This window comes from Protopterus annectens, chromosome 3.part1 (assembly GCF_019279795.1).
Source record: "Protopterus annectens isolate FY-2018-M chromosome 3.part1, PAN1.0, whole genome shotgun sequence".
In the NCBI taxonomy this organism is placed as follows: Eukaryota; Metazoa; Chordata; order Ceratodontiformes; family Protopteridae; genus Protopterus; species Protopterus annectens.
In genome coordinates, this window is record NC_056732.1 from 639,859,870 (window position 1) to 639,873,834 (window position 13,965).

Genomic DNA, 13,965 nt, shown 5'->3' on the forward strand with positions numbered 1-13,965 from the left:
AACTTATAATAGCCCATTTGCATCACCTGGAGGAGTCTGAGGGGTAACCTTCAGTATGAACCAACTATTATATGCAGGATGTTTTCTGTGTGTTACATTCTGCACAACGTGATCATGCACTGTTCTGGTGGTGAAATGATCCATGATTTCACTGCTGCCTCCAGTACAGGTCCTACCATGATTAATAATGGGTCTATATTAACTTACTAAAAAGCCATAATATCGAATGGCTTTTCATCGAACCATAAAAGTCAAAAGCTGAAAATAGCGAACATGCAAATGAGCAAATTCTTTCCCTGCAAAAGAAACCGCTTGGTCATCCTTGTAAGTTTGCCCTTTTCCCCACTGTAGTGCAATCTCGGAGTTGGTATATTTAGTTGGGGGGTGTGTGGGGGGGGTGAAGTCCCCCCCCACATTGTTATGTTTAGATTAACGTGTAGTTGGTGGTAGGGCTAATGATTTCCTTCCCAGGGAAAGAATTCGCTATTTTCAGCTTTCGAATTTTATGGTTTGATGAAAAGCCATTCGATATTATGGCTTTTTGATAAGGTAATATAGACCCATTTATAATAGCCAGCCAGCAGCACCCCATGCAGCAGGCTCATGCACATTATATGCCTAAGCAGGCAGCATCAGGTCCAAAACTATGGACCATGATATTCAGGCTAGAGTTTCCTTTTTTATAAAAAAACACATAGAGTATAACTAATGCATGCAGTGCTATACATGGGCTATGCTGTGTGGTACATGATCACTGTTACTATTTGTCAGCCATTCCCTGTTACCTTCAAATACTTTTTTTACAGTACATGTAATTATATTACTGTTTATAAAAAAATATGCCTGGCTGTTCCATGAGACCTATTCAGTGACTTCAAATGGCATCATATAAGGAATACTTACATTTTTTTTACTGGTTTGCACACATATTTTCCTTAATGATTCTAGATAAGTATACAAGTACTGAATCTTCTGAAGTGGTAATTTATTAAAAAGTGTTATTTAAGTAGTCAATTGATTCAATTTGACAAAATTTATGTATTACAATCTTTAAAGTTGCATTTACCACAAATTCATACCATGTATAGCAATGTATCACGTACCTTTGTATTATGTACTGTTTCTCCAGTTTTGTCTCTGACATATTAGAAATGATTTACTATTCTCTATTATTGTGATGCACATCAAGTTAATTCATTATTTCATGCACATAATGTGTCCTTTGACTATCAAATTAATTCATTATTTCAACAGAAATCTGTTGTGCAGTACTGAGGGTGAAGTGGCAACAGTGCTAGTGTTGATGGCAAGATACTCATGTACTCTGTTTTTTCAGGTATGTGTTATTCTCCTAATAGTATGTATTATTTGTGTTATTTTTATTATCTTCTGTGTAACTGTCAGCTTTCCCATTGCCCAGTTGAAACTCTTGATAGTGAGTGGGGCCCTTAATGGTTCATAGGAGGTTACTAGGCTAGCGGTACCTAGAGCCTTTACAAGCCTAGCCATGTTAATCCCAAGTATCAACATTTGTTTTTTGGGGGTAGTTTGCAGAACAGATTTATGCATAGAGCAGCACTGTGATCAACACTGGCTACCCCTGTCCATGAGGGATACAGGTGCCATCCCAGAGGCAAATTTGTGATCTCCCATCCAGTTATCTAGGTTGCGTTTCAATAGGGTTAGTGAGGAGCAATGTTTTATGTTAATAAGAAGTTTATTCCAGAGAAGCAGTCTCTTGGAGACATATCTGTCTCTCCAGCATGTTCTATTAATGTCACAATTTAGGTTGAAATCCTAGAGCGAGTGACTCTTGTACCATTTGACTTGTGGATGTGCAGTATTTCCATTAGGGCAGGGTCAGAGATTGCCCAACAGGCTAGGCACAAGTCACCTCTCAGCAGCCTATAATATACAGAGTAAAGTGACAGGGCTTTCAGGCTGTCCATATAAGTCATGTTTTGGAGTCCCTGTATTTTCTTAGTGGGAAACCTCTGGGTCTCTCCAGCTACTGCAGGTGTGTGGTGAGGTACGTGCAAAAGGGTGCATTATAATCTATTAATGGTCTGATGAGGGTCAAGTACAGTGGAGTTATAACATCACTTGACCTGGATGCTATGCCCTTGCTTATGAAGTGTGATGCATAGAAGGCTTTTCTTACCACTGTGGAAACTTGGTGGTCAAAGTTCAGATTGCTATCAACCTGTGTTCCCAAGTCTCACATGACTGGGTTGGAACTCAGGGGGTGCTGTCAGTATTGTAATTTGTAGGGAATTCAATTTTGCCAAATGGAATAATGCATTTTTTTTTTGCATTTAGTTTTAGACCATGACTTTGGCACCAATCATTTGTTTTTGTTATCCCTTCTTGTAATATGTTGACATCATTGGGGACTCAGTGATCGCTCCCAGTTTGCAATCATCAGTGAACCTGGCACGCCAAAGGCCATATACTTTGGCCTAGACTTCTGAGAAATTGATGCCAAACAGTAAGGGGCCCAGCACAGATGCCTGTGGTACTCTACTGATGATAGGTCTACTGCTGGAGATGGAGTCACCAATTATGACAGAGTGTTTTCCAACAGTGAACCAATTGGCTCCGCATCTAGTGGAAAAAGGGTTAACCCCTATCTGGGAGAGTTTCTTAATGATTCCAGAGTGAGGAATTGTGTTGAAAGCCTTGGCAAGGTTGAAATAGGCAGTGTACTTTTGTCTTACCTTCATCCATGCTTTGGCGATTTTCTCAAAGTTGAATAATCCACCAAGTTGAATAAGCATGATCATGAGACCAAACTGGGTTGGGTCCAGCATTTGGAGGTCACCTATGTCCTTGTTGATAAGGTCCATCTCAATTCTTTCCATGGACTTGTAGATGAGGCTTGTTAGACTTATAGGTCTGGATGTGCCCCTCCCCCTTTGTGCAGGGGGGTTACTCATGTTGTTCTCCATTTTGCAGGAACATAGCCAGTTCTCAAACTATGATTAAAGAGAATGCCAAGTGGGTCTGCTAAATCTTGTTTTAGATTGTTTAGTAATCAGCCTGGGATATTATATGGTCCCATTGAGGCCATGTTTTTGGTCTTGGCAAGTGCAGAGATGAACTGTTCTCTAGAGATACTAGGCAGACAGCTGGTGTCAGGTTTGGTTTGGGATATGGTAGGTGGGGATGGGGGGGTGACGTTTGAGCTTAATCTGTCAGCTAGCAGGTTGATGATATCTTCCAGTGTAGTATGAGTGAATCCCATCTATAACCAGTTCAGCACATAGTTGGACATTTCCTTTGAGACTTCAGATGTAGTTAAAGAATGCCTTATGATTATCCTTGGCTATGGATGTGATTTTAGTTTCATAATTTACTTTACAAGATTTTACAAGATTTCTGATTTTCTTGTTTAGGCTTAGAAGGGAAGTCTTTCCCTGCAGAGTGATATCCCTCTTGTTTTTGGACAACAGTTTCTTCCTATTGTTATATAATCTATTTAAGTCCACCATGATGGCTTCTTTTTATGGGAAGACCTGGTTTTGATCAGGTGAAGTACAACAGAGTTTATGCAGTTGCGTGTGTTTGTAAAGGGCATTTGCATACATTTCTGCATAGTGATCATTGATATCTGCGATTGCAGGTGGTATGAAGCTTTTTATACCATTGCTTAGTGAGTACTATGTCCAGAAGGGTCATATTACATGATCAAAGTTTTGAAACTTCGAACATGACAGTATCGAACTTGTCTGTTTGAAGTTTCAAAACTTCAAACATGGGAAAAAAAAAATAAAAGCTGCAACAGTAAACTAACTTGCAAGCCCCCCTGCACCCCCACATCCCCCGCTCTTTAAATATACCAACTCCGAGATCGTACTACAGTGCAGTAAAGGGAAATATTCCCTTTCTGCACTATAGTGCAGTCTCGAAGTTGCTATATTTAAAGAGCAGGGGGTGTGGTGGGTGCAGCCCCACATATTGGGGGTGCCGGGGGGCTTTCCCCCCTGCTTGCACCAGTTAGCTTACTGTTGCAGCTTTTATTTTTTTTTTTCTGTGATCATATAGGATTCGAACTTGTTGAAGCTCGATCACGTAATAGGAACCCTGTCCAGAATGGCTTACCATCAAAATAATGAATGCTCGGCAAACATGGGATGTCGAATTACAGTTGGCTGAATCCCTTGTTGCCAAACCTTCATGTTTGCGAGTCTCCAGTTTAGTGAATGCACTGAGGATCCCCACATATGTGGTCAACTTTACTGCTAGAGATCATAGTACAGTGCAGATCGGGAAATTGACCCTTTTCCCCACTGTAGTGTGATTTCAAACTTGAAATATATAATTTGCAGGGGGTGTGGGGGGTGCAGTTCCCCATGAGAGTGCAGGGGGGCTTGACCCCTTGCAAAACATGAAGGTCAGTGTTGTGCAGTATGTTTGTACTTGTGAGAACCAGAAGATAACTTGCTGTTTTAAAAGGTGCTTGGGAAATAGTGTGTAGAATAATGCAGAATTCGAATAATTGACATGACATTCTACATACTGACCTACTTAGTCTTCCATCTTCTGTGTTGTGAGTCACTCAAATTAACTTTTTTTTCTTTTTTTGGTGTCACTCACAATTTTGATAGTAAACCATTCAGAACATTAGAGCCCCTAGTGGGGGGCAGACTATCTGTTCTAGAGCATTTGTGTTAATAAAGTCTAGGAACCTCTGGGCGAGCATGTTTTTGCTTGTGTATGTCCCCCAGTCTATGGAAGGGTAGTTTAAATCTCCCATGACTAAAGTGTTGGGCTGTATGGCATGGTACTCCAGTAAATCAAGGTAGGTGGTATGCTTATCCTGGTTCATAGTGGGGGGAATCTATAGCTAGCAATAATGTGGTATGGTACTTTCCCAGTAGTTAAATGGACATGGAGTAGTTTGAGGGAATCATGCTGTTTGACCAGTCTTAAAGTGTATTTGGTTTTAATGATGATGGATACACATCCACTTTTGGTTCCTTCATACTCATTCTTTGGTCTGAAAATATAGAAGGCATTGTAGCCTTGCATGTTTGGGATGCTGTTAGTGGCCTTAAACCATGTCTCAGTAACTGCTCAGAGGTCAGCATCTTTTAAGGTGAGGATAAGTAGCATGACCCTGAATTTGTCTTGATTAGATTTTGTTACATTGGAAAGTTTGTTGTTTTGACATTGCCTAAAAAAAGGCACTATGGTGGAGGCAAGGGCCTTTGCTAGAATCCAAAAGCCTAGGTGGGCATGTGCAGACCATCTCTAGTAAAGCAGTAAAGTCTGTCTACCATACCCTCCCAGGTTGACAGATACTTGATCCCCTGGACTGCCTCCGGAAGATGAGCCAGTTGATGAAGTCAATCACTTTTTGTTTATATTTTGTCAACATCCTGGGTGAGAGTAGGATACTGCTTAGGGCTAGGAATATATCTGTCTGGTACAAATAACCAGAGAGGTCCATCATGTTTCTCTTCACATAATTCAGAGAGGTAAGTCTCAGGTCATTCACTCCAACATGTACTACAACAGAGTCATAACTGTACTTGTTGTTGAGTGACTTCAGTGCATGCATGATTTGTTGCATCCTGGCCCCTGACAGGCAGCTGACTGTGACCTTCTTCTTGTCTAGTCTGGTGCAGGAGACATCTGTGTGTCTTACTATGGAGTCACATATGACCAAGAGTTATTATGTGTTTTGCCTTAGGGGTTTATTTGTTAAGACGCAGGTGTGTGTGTGTGTGTGTGTGTGTGTGTGTGTGTGTGTGTGTGTGTGTGTGTGTGTGTGTGTGTGTGTGTGTGTGTGTGAGTCTGTTTGTGTGTGTTGATACATGTAGTGGTTTATTTTGCTTAGTGGTGAGTGTGGGTGGTGTGTGTTTGGGAGGTCTCTGTTCTTTTGGTAGGCCTTTAGTAAGTACCTCCATGTATGTGGGTATATGTGTCATGGCCTTATTTTGTGTGAGAGGTGAGGTTTGTGTGAGAGGTGAAGCATGTGTACTGACAACCTGCTTGATGTTTAGCTTGTTTTTACGTGAGATAATTGACTCCAGTTCCACAGTGTATATGCATCTCTCACATAGGGTGTTGGTTTTCTTTAATAGTAAATGGTTGTTAGTATACATGAGGCAATTGCTACATTGCCTCAAGATGCCCATATCAATCAATCTGGCAGAAGAAATGATGGGAAACTGCCCATCTATTGTGGCACGATTTTTCTGAATGTTGTATTTAGGAAGGAAGTGGGCTGGCTGGACTTAGTCACAAGCAGCAAAAAAAAGCAGTAATTCAATTAAATGCAGTTGACAAAGTGAAGTGCTGGCTTAAAATATACTTATTTTTCATTTTTTTCAGCGGATGCCTTGAATTTTAATGCAGATGCACTCCAGACCTCTGGCAAAGTTTCCAAACATTGAGCAGCTCCAGTAAACTGAGCACAAACCCACACAAATGCAAGGCGTATATACATATACAGGGCATTTAAACAGTTTTAACAGAATTACCAATGGGAAAACCCCAAACTGTGTCTTTCTCCAGCAGTCCCCAACTCAGATGGGTCCTGTACTACACAGTTCTGCCACAAGGGTTCAGGGAGGCTCTCAATGTACGATGGCTGGTTTAAGAGCACAGTAACAGCAAACAGTCTAGACTCAGCAGGTCTGAATCTAGCCTATGCTATGTAAGGCAAGGAAACAATTTCTAGATGTGAAGGAGTAAGGGAGAGTTACTTAAAGGCCAAATTGAAAGTGTTTAGTAGTATACTATTAGAAGACCTGCAGTAGTAGCACCCTCTGCACAAACTGGCAGCTCTTTGAGCAGCTGTAAACAGTGGAGACTGTAGAAAGCATTTCCAATACATGATTTTACACCAGAGAGATTTACTTATATGTAAGCACTGGGAAACATATTTTTCTGAGGCTTTTAGACCAGGATGAAAGACTTTTCTAAAGTTAAACCCTCAGTCTAATCAGATAAAAACACAAAAAGCTATTTACCAGTAGTTCCCACCTTGTATTGGTTAGATTTAGCTCTCTGTTCCCAACACAGTAGAAAGGAACCATCCCAATGTAAGACAAGCTGGCTTTAATTTCTGCAATATCAATAATTCTTGGAAATAAATTCACTAATCCTGACATGTTCATAACAACAAAAACTTTGCAAAACTTAGACTTATTTTGGCAAACTCAGAACAGTTTTTACAGAATACTGTTAAAATAACCTAAGAGCAGTACAGTAACAAACAGATGCAGTTTCTTCAAAAAGTGCAGGTTAAGAAACAGTGATAAATTCATCCAAATAAATAAATGCAGCATAGAATTGTTAAATATTACTGAAACAGTTAGAGCAGGTGCAAGAAAAATATAGATAGATCAGCTTTGTACTTCCAGATGGTTTTAGAAGCAATCCAAATCTTGCAGCCACAGGTGAACAAGCCAGGCACAAGGAAGTTCTGAATAAATGGTGTTAAACATTGCAATTTGCATGTTATGGTCTCCACGTTTTCCCAGTTTATTTTCTCTTAATATAAGAATTGTCATTTATCAAATTACATGCACAGCAAAGGCCTCTTAATATTGAATTATATTGTACACAGACATATTTATTCACTTCCCATATTCTGCAGTTATATACATAATTTTTTGTCTATATTACCTTTGAAGTTAAGCAGCGAAATCAGTGTTCTGAAAGGCATGATAGTGACATGAAATATTTAATATTTTAAGTACCCGAAATGACTAGTCTAAGTCACAGCAGATCAAGGTCAGATGTGTCATATACAACATCTCTTAAAGATAGGGTGGGTGAAGGTGTACATGATCTCAAGGAGGGGCGGTCATATGAACTTGATGCTGACTTGTTGCAATGACATGACCTACTGGATGTGGGTGATCCTACAAACACTAACATCACAGTGCTTTGTGACTGAGACCATGAATGAAAGGTTCTACTAACTGTAGATGAACACTGACATAGCCTGAATGAATTCTGTTGTGTTTGGTCCACACCCCTCATTATTCATACTCTGTTTTTGTGAAGCACTTGTAGTGCAATATGCTATTTTCCCACATGTTGGGAAAGTACTCTGTCCTCTTTCCTATCAAACACTGACTCCTATTTCACTCTGGTTGGTCCTGACTAGTGTATAATAAACATTAAGATGAATCAACTGAATTTGCCAGTCACGTCAATGAGAAATGCATTTCTCCTGGTGTTAATTGCACTACAAAATTAATCTGTACTACTTGTCAATAATCTATATCTCTATTGCTATTTTTATCTTATGTGAAAAACCTTGTGCTTTCCCAAAACACTTGTCACCTCAGCTCAGCTGTTGACTCAGCTGATCATATCTAAATATGGTGGCACTAAACTTCCTGACATAAAATCAAGCTTACTTACAGATTCAGTATGCAAATTAGGCTAAGTTCCTCTTATTTCTATGAAATGCAGTAAAACATGAGTGCATATGTCAACAGATTCAAATAAATAGACCTGGGGTAGCTATGGATGACTTGCACGGGATGGTGTTGAGCCAAGCTGACCTTGAAAATGTGCACAATGCCTAATATATCTGAAATATCCATATATTTATAAAATGAAAAATTGAATCAACAACATCTAGGTTGCAGAATCCTGAAGCCTAATCCATGCCCATGTTATAAATTCTGTCACACCTTATTACCTAATACCACTCAGTTGTTTTGATTAAAGCAAAGTGACACCATCATTAAGAGTTATAAACTGAAGTGAAAAAATACAAGCAATACCTGAAGCACTACTTAAAAAAGCAGCTTGCTTCCATAAGTAATGCACAACCTTCATATCAATTGTGCAAACAAAGGTTAAAACATTACTGTGCAGAACCAAGTATACATATAAGCAAATGATAAAGCAATACTTTAATCATTGACTTTAATTTGCAATAACACAAATGAGCATAAATATTTTATTAAAAATATTCTTTATATTATGGGTGTGGCTAGGATGCTAACTGAGTAGCAGCAGAATTCCTTTACTCTGCTCCTTTATATATTTCTGACAGGAAATTAATTTCATAAACCATCCTAATTGTTTATAAATTGTTGTTTTAAGTAATTTAAAGTGTTCTCTGGTGTTATCTCAAAGATTTTTTTTTAATTTTCAAATATTTTCCTGTCAAATCTTTATCTGGAAAATCATTCATACATTCAGTCTGGAAATGAATCATTCAAAAGCAACTTCACAAGACTCATTCTTTAAAAAGGAGCTTTAGTCAGTCCTTACAACTATCCAGGCATTATCTTTGAAGATGGATAAAATGGAAGCTAAATTACGTAACTTCAAAGGTTAAGTGCTCTAAACAAATGGATCAATTCCAGGAAGCTCTTCAACAATGGAAGTTTCAAATAGTTTGTCTTGAGAACTCTTTAAGTGATATAGAAAGGAGACTAAATGAAGATGAAAATAATATTGAATTTTTATTAAAACAAAATACTATGTTTCTGAACAAAACTGATGACCTAGAGAACAGGTTCCATAGAAATAATATCTGTATCTTTGGTTTACCAGAAAAAAATAGAAGGGAATAACATGGTAAGCTTTCTGACAACCTGGCTCTCTATGATACTAGACTTACATGAAGCAATGCCATTCGGAATTGAGAGAGCACATAGATATTTAATTATATCCTCCTCAAAGAATAATTCCTCTCCAAGATCTACAATAGTGCGATTTTTTTCTTCTCAAGACATGGAATTAATCCTTAAAACTGCCTAGGCAAAATCTCTACTCAAAATAGATGACAAAATTATTTGTTTTGACAATGACTATTGTCCAACAGTCATTTCTAAGTGAAATGCTTTTTACCTTTAATCAGAGAACTTAAGAAAAAACAAATTAAAGTTCACCTGCTATCTCCTGCCAGATTGAAAATGTTCTTCCATGATGATATCAAAGTCTTTAAAGACCCTGATGCTGCTTTATCATTTCTGCAAATAAAAAATATCTTAAAACAAGTGGAAGAAATGGACTGGAACAAAATCTCTTTAAAGAGACAGGCTGAAAGAACAGGATGGAAGGTTAACGAGAAGAAGTTGAGACAAATAATTTAACATCATTTACATTTTACTTGGCATAATAATGATAGTTTATCTTTCATTTTTGTCTGACTTTAAGATGTGAGCAAGCTACATTCAACTGTTTTATATGAAGTAAAGAGAATATGGAACTTCCCTGTAATAAGGTAACTTGATTTCCTCTATATTTTTTTATCTATAGTATTAAATCTTTTTCATCTAACTTCAGTAACATTTTGTTGCTTAATATTCATAATTGAGTAGTTCTTACCATGTGTAACTTGCTAATATAATCCTTTTCTCTTTTATTAGCATTATTTGAGAACAAGTATTTAATGTCCTGATCTTCTTTTCTTCATTTTGATTGAATTATAGTTATTTGCCTTTGGTTTTGGTAAATTAATGCAATGGGGTATTATGAACATTTAAACTAATGCATCCATCCTGCTGTTACACACTTCATTTCATGGGTTTCATATGTAAATCCCACAATATATATTTTTAATGAGGTAATTTGTTTTTGACACTTCGTTTTTATGTGATAGAAGACAGTAAGCTGTTTACTGATGATGCTAACTCTTTATTTGTTTACATATAAGTTATAGCATCTCCAGCATATAGTGTGTTTTCCATTTCATTTCTTTACTTTCTTGGTATCTGTTGATATTTACTTGTTATATTTATGTTAATGCTTGCTGCTGGTGAAGAATGATTATGATGTGAATGAAAGAGATTTTAAGGTTCAGCTGCATTGTGTGATGGACTGGTCTTGTGCTTGTTGGCATTTGAGGTAGCTTGGGTGCTTGTGTCTGTTTGTGATGACTGCATGGTTTCTGTGGCAGTGGCTGTTTGCTTGGGAGATTGTTTTTTCTGTTTGGTGTGTGTGAGGGCTTTGGCATGATCTTGCTGTGGCATATTGAGTGACTTGTGTGTGAGGATATTGGGCTTGTTGCCACAGTGCAGCTTTTTCATTTCTTTTTTCTTTTTCGGAGTGCTGGAGCTTTTCTTTTCTATACATGAATTCTGTTGGATCTTTGGTGTGATCCTGATTCACTTGTCTCAAGCTCCCTTTGAAAGTGCAACTATTTGATGCTCTTCTGCATACACTGACTTGTCTGTTTGAGTTTCCCGCTGAGGTCTCAAACTCTTTATGATAACAGTTGAGCCTTGGATATTCTAATGTATTTTAGCTGTCAGTCAAATCACATACAGCAGGTTTCATGTTTTATTCAATAGAGTGTAAGGATGTTGTCAGTCTTAACAGTTAAAAGGAAAAGAAATATTAGAACTTTTGTCTTTGCAAAATGGTTTTATTAAAGAATAACTAATACTAGTAATAAATAATTTTACACTTAGTCTTTTTTTCTGATTGACATTTTTTATCAAAACAAGTGATTAATAAGTTTAACGTCTTGTTTTATTTTGAATACCTGTTCTTACACTTTCATAGTTTGATATATGACTGATACTCAAATGTATTATTTACATAATTAGAAATATAAATCTATGCTATTTGTGGTAGTTATTTATTTATTTGAATTACTACAACCATCTGAATAATAAGGAATTGGATGTAAAAAAAAAAAAAAAGAGGTGCAGAGTTTGATATTATAAGAAACAGTTTGACTTAGGTTTTTGGATAACATATACATGTGTGTATGTATATATATATATATATATATATATATATATATATATATATATATATATATATTTGTACATATGTTTATAATAACATATAATAAGAATTAGTATTTAAGTAATAAGTAGAGTCAACAGACTTAGTGACATAGAATTTCCACATGGAATATATAGGCATATCTGCATTAAGATGTTATTATAAAGTATTCTGGATAGTAAATGTTTCATAACTATTCATATTACTGGTAATGAATTAGAAATTTTTAAATGAGGACTGGTTGGCAATCCTGAAATCTTGATATATAATTTTATTTTAAAGTAGCAGGATGGGAGTACACTTACTTTTGTTGATGGACGGGAATGCTTTTAAGTTTGTATATCCAAACTAGGAGTTTTAGACTCCATGCGAGGTTTGAGGGATTTTAAATCTGTATGTTCACATTTTTGGGAAAAAAATTTTGGGGTGTCTACTACTGCTAACAAGATTTGTACAGTTAACAATCTATATCGTACTAATTATAAGTGTTCCAGTATTCAGTTCCTGGTTCTAAAAGTGGTTTAATGTTACTGTTATTATTTGGAAATTATGAAAACATTCTTAGTATATTTGTTAAACCTTTTACATGTCATCTGTTAAGTGTATCCCCGGGATTCATGAAGCTCGGCGCAAGGCCGGCGTAAGGCCTGCGCCGGCGGTGCATGGAATATCCGGCGCAGTAGCGCCATATACATATTAATGAGAGTGCACCGGAATCACAGACACGTGCGTAGTGTACGTGAGCGAGCCCAGGTAGGATGCGTCTGGAGGCGTGTCTAAGCCGGCATGAGGTGAGCAACCTAATGTGCTGACAGCCACGGTCCGCCCACAATAGTAATGGCAGCAGCCAGGTCCTGTGCAGAATGAAACGCACGTACAGTATGCAACATAGTCCCCGTCCCAAATTAACGGAGAAGCAAATAGAAGCCACGAAGGCATAAGTGTACCCGTCCAAGGAGCAAAGGATACGCATAAGACCGCGTTCGTCCCGCAATGCACTGTCAGTGTTGACACTCAGAGAAGGTGTACAGCCGCATGTCAGCGCGCCGCACCGACATAGGAGCAGCGACTAAGGTCACCACCTGTCCCACTTTGGTTGGGGCAGTCTCTCCATGGACAGTTGTGTCCCGAAAAAACGTATTAGAAATGGCTGATGTGCTACGATTGTAGGACACAATGATATCCCGTATTTAATGTAATGGTAGCATGAATTGGTTATTTCTGTAACAGAAATACCTAAATGACACAATAAACAGAATAAGCAAGGAAATTGCCACAATAATAAGCATATTATTTAGGCAAACAAGTGAATTTCTATGCGATATAGTGACCGTTTGTATGTGTCGGCCTGTAAAGTCAGATGTGAGTCCCGGAAATATCCCAGATCGGAAAATGGAAAAGGTGGAAACCCCAGTAGCGACATGGGCATGGTCACCAGGGTTACCTGCTGTCCCAATGTGCCATGGACAGTCCCTGATTGGACAGTCGTGTCCCTGCAACAATCGTAAAAATGGAAAATGACCTCCGATCACCTGCCACGCAAATTCCCGCAATATACATGTAAATAGTAGCATAAAACATATACATTACGATATGGAACACAGACATGGCATAAGAAAATAAATAAGGAACCCAAACGCTTACAGAATAAGCTCATAGTATGGCAAACAAGTGAAGTTCTGTCAACTGCACTAGCCCTGGGTATGTGTAGTCCTGCAAATTCCGAAGTGTCCACATAACATGCCCCACTATGGGCAGTGGAAAAGGTGCCAACCATAATGGTCACAAGCAGTAGTGACAGTACATAGCTGGGTAGCTGTGCTGACATAACAACAGTAAGGAAGCAAGATACCTCAAACACAGGCAAACATGTGCATAGCAACATATCCCAGACCCAGCAACGTCTCTGTTGCATACACTGGATGGTGTATGATGAAGTGTAATATCCAGAAGCAGAACCCATGCATTCGGATGTACTACACAATAGCCTCATTGTACATGTCAGTCACACCCATGTATACCCCTGCACCCAAACCTGCTAGCATCCGTGTGCAGCTATACAACCACACACAATGTGCATACCTGAACTGTGGTAAGAAGTTTGTGTTAGGCAATGCCACGCTGGCAAATCATCCACATGTCACCAACCCACCGCAGGTACAGATATGTAAATGGCTGCATGTGAATGTGTCAGCAGAATGTGTACATCCGGCATGTAGTATGTACCCGTCCAAACCATCTAGGTTT